Source organism: Pygoscelis adeliae, unplaced genomic scaffold, assembly GCF_000699105.1.
Source record: "Pygoscelis adeliae isolate BGI_AS28 unplaced genomic scaffold, ASM69910v1 Scaffold267, whole genome shotgun sequence".
Lineage (NCBI taxonomy): Eukaryota > Metazoa > Chordata > Aves > Sphenisciformes > Spheniscidae > Pygoscelis > Pygoscelis adeliae.
Genome location: NW_008825150.1, coordinates 741,536 through 745,547, shown reverse-complemented (window position 1 = coordinate 745,547; position 4,012 = coordinate 741,536).

Here is a 4,012-nt window from a genome sequence, read left to right as displayed (position 1 = left end):
ACTGTGTCTGCGGCGGTTGTTATAGTGTTGTTTGACTCTCCAGCACCAACATAGCTAGCCACACATTCAGAGCTCCAACCCACCATTGTTTGCATGTTTGCTGTAAATACGATATATTCTATTTCTATGCAGGTGGTTTTCCAGTGACATAGAGAAATTCTGTGGTAACCGGTAGTACTGCTGGAACTCTGATCTTTCTATCACTCTGACATCAAGCTACCCACAGGCACGCCTGGCACCTACAAACATTAAGTCTTTGTTACCTGAAGTTAGCTGCATCGTTTTCATGACAGGAAGACACACAGGCTTTTGTATTTATTTTCCTGGGCATTTCTCTAGGGCAGCCGCTCTGCTTCCTCAATTTCTCTCATTCTACTTTTGTGATTAAGAGATAATTACCTTTTTTTAAGGGGAGGCAGAGACAAGCTGTAGTTTCAGCCAGGAAACCTGGAAACAGATGGGTGAAAACTCATTTTTCTTTACTACTGTTCCTGCTGCTGAACTGCACAAACTTCTTTCCTTCCTTCTCAGGAAAAAAAACCCAACAGCAGTGTAACACGGTATCACAGCATGCTCTGAACATCCACGTATGCAAACACATTGTCATGGCCAACACTGCTGGTGCTGTAGTCTCTCCCAGCTGGCCAACAACTGGCTGAAAAGCGACTACCCTCATAGTGGTGCTCATATACTCTAACCTCTGAACAACTGACAGCTCTACAAAGAGGCACCATGGATCTAAGAGCTACCAGATTTAAGAGCTAACACCGCCCAGGATGCCTCTGTCCAGTTGAGGTGAGTTTAGCTGGTGTACTCGGCCTTTTGTGGGCAGGTTCAGGCAAGATAAGGCATCTTGTGAGTCCCATGCAACTTGCTGCATGGGGAAACAAGTGTGCTGACCATAAAGCACAACTACATCCTTCCTTACTCACACTGTTGCTTCAATACATGCAATGCTGGCCTCCAGCTCCAACTAATTCTTCAACCTGATCTTCACTGTAAGACCTTATTTTGGCCATGCACAAAACCACTTTCCTTGCTCGGGATCTACAAAATCAAGGAATAACAAGGCTTCATTGGAGCATCAGCTTTATGCAAAAGCAGCACAATTTTCCTATCAACTGCCCCTATGCCTATTGACTTTCCTTCCTGCGAAGGAATCAAGAATGAATTCGGGTCTCACTGCGCCAAAGCACAGCCATTCATTTCTTTGACCTGTCTTTGGTAGAGCAAAAGCAGAGAAGACAGAACTGACTGACATAGATGTACACTTATTGCATATTGTATGGAACAATATATGAAAAGATACTTTGGATAAATGTAAAAGAAACATATATTGCTTCATAAAATACAGATTATAATATTTATGCTGTGCAGTACAGCTTTAAATGTTGGAAACCATCTAATTGCTAAATCAGCTTTTGTGCTTTTTTCATTCAGAAGTGTCTGAGAACACAGATTCAGTGTTGAAAACTACCACTAGATGGACTGAGAGCAAGGATTAAGTGCAGGCTCTAGACAATAAAAGCATTTAATTATTGGAACAATTAGCTAAGACTGTGAGGCCTTTCCATCATTTGAAGACTTCAGAAGTCAAGAACGGCTGCTGTGTGCTGTAGAGGGTCAGACTACGTGATGGGAACAGCCTCTCTAGTCTTCAACAGCTCTGTTAGTCTCTGTGCATATAGTTACATGGTATGGACTTCGGTGCCATTTATTTTAGAGTGATGACACCGATAAAGTGAGACTAGAAGAGGAAGAAAGGTGCCTGGTGGTTCAAGCAGAGTGGCTGGGGCCAACAGTTCCTGACATCCAGCTGCCTGTTACACGTTAGGCATTAATTTTATCCAAAGTCTACAAAAATCAGTGTGAGTGCTGCCACAGCTTTTGATTGCTGTGTCTCCACCTATTACACATCTCTGAGGTGCTTTGAGACCTTTGGATTAACATCACTCTGAAAGTTTCAAGAGTGATTATGAAAGAACACAGGTCACTTTTCCTGACTGGGTCTAGTTCCCCCAGTAGTTTATGTGTGATCATATTACTGATTTTTGGTGCTTTTCTGCAGAGTGAATGTACTTCTAACGCATAAATGCTCTGCTTTCATGTTGGTATTATAAATAGCTCTTGCAATAAACATCAGAAGTCTCAGCTTCTGGCCATATAACTTCATTTATATCAAGGTATGTAAAAGTGCTGATGCTGTACTTGTTCATGGTCTCCAAGAGACCTACACAGGAGAACAGTTTCAGCTGCAGAGATGGAGAATGTCTTCCCAGGAGGCTGCCACTTCATGACTGCTCACTAGGAGAAGGAGATAGGGCTTCGATCCCCTCAGAAAAGGGGGCTCAGACAAGGGGAAAAATCCTCCTTCTCCTGAGCAAAGAATCTAGCTGCTAGGTTTTTTTATGAGACCCAGATTGCAACAGCATAATGGAAATAACATTTTAACAGCAAGCAGCCACAACTGCATATTGCACATGCCCCGGTTGATCAGTTGTCTGAGATCCCCAACCACAATAGGCCTTTTGCAAGGTTCCAGCTGAAAGGCTGAACACAGGCTCGGCGCCTGCTGGGCTTCACCCGCACTTGCCTTGTCTGAGCTAGTCGCTGCAAGCTCCCCGTGTAGTCACTGGGGAGAAAGAGACACTTTGGGGGTGCCTTATTGCAAAGCAGACATCTGCCTAAGAATAGATCAGATGAACTGTGCCCTATAAAAGCAGCTCTTTCCGGCTGACTAGATCAGATATCAATACCTACGTACCACACACGCAAATGTAGATCAGCTGAGTCTCAGCCCAGGTTGTTCAGGTGAGGACAGGTCTGTGCTACTGCACCAGTGCCTGAAGAAGCTGAAAATCAGCAGGCAGCTGAGCACAGAGGTCAGCCCGGCTCTGCTGCTGCGTGCTCAGATCCCAGGAGGAGATGGGGTACCACCCATGCTTTAATAGTGCTCTGAGGTCTGCAGGCTGCTTTCTGGGACCTGCCTTTGGGGTCATTCTGCATCTGAAAGCACATTATGTCCTTCAAAGCAGCCAAGTAGAAAAGCATGGGCCTGGCCAGGAGATTGAAGACGACAAATACCAGCTTCAGCGAGTTTCTGCAGCAAGCTCCATATTATTGAGTGAAAGACACACTTGAAAACAAAATAGATGAATAGATCTTACTCTGAATGTTATTCAAGGATGCTACTGCTCTGCAGTTCTCTGGTACCAAACTCCAGCTGCTGCAGGTCAATAGACCCCCTGGGATTTGATTTTGAGGCAAGGTCCTTGCTTAACTTCCCAGGCTTGAAAAAAGCAGTTGACAAATGACATGGGCAAGGCAAGGCTTGGTCCAGCCATGCAGTTGTGTCTGATTTTCAATTCCTTCCTGCAGATACTAGCTGGGGCCACGCAGACAGGAGCAGCAGCGCCATGTCTGCACAGGACCTGCCTGGATTAGCCCCACTGTGCCCAGCACAGCCTGCCCTGCCCGGGTGTCTGCGACAGGCTCACTCCACGGCGCCCTGCGTGCCAGCAAGCCATGACAGCCGACTGTTTCCAGAGGGGCTGTGCATATCCCAGTGCAAATGAACCTTGGAGGGACTGCGGGCTGATGTCTGTCCGTGTAGGCAGCAGAGCTGGGGGACCCGCAAGCTGCCAGAACTGCACACTTGGCAGAGCTCTCTGGGCATGGCATCCGACAAGGGCCAGGCAGACTGCACATGCACATCTGGCCACACAGGACCTGGGGAAAGGAGAAGCATCAGCATCCCCTCTGCTGGCCTGATCCCAGCTTGCTCTAGCCATCTCTCCTCTCCTGTAATTACTAAAAGCAATAGCAAAGAAGGGGTCTCTGCCATCTGGTCAGCGACTAGCCAGCTGAAGACTCTCACCAGGGCCTCTGGGCACTGCTGATGAAGAAGAGGGAGACAGGTGATGTACTGCACTTTAGACAGGGAAACTGAGGCACGGGGTTCCTCTACGGAAGACTGCGGCGTGTCGGAACGTCTCGGGCTGAGCCTTGCTCC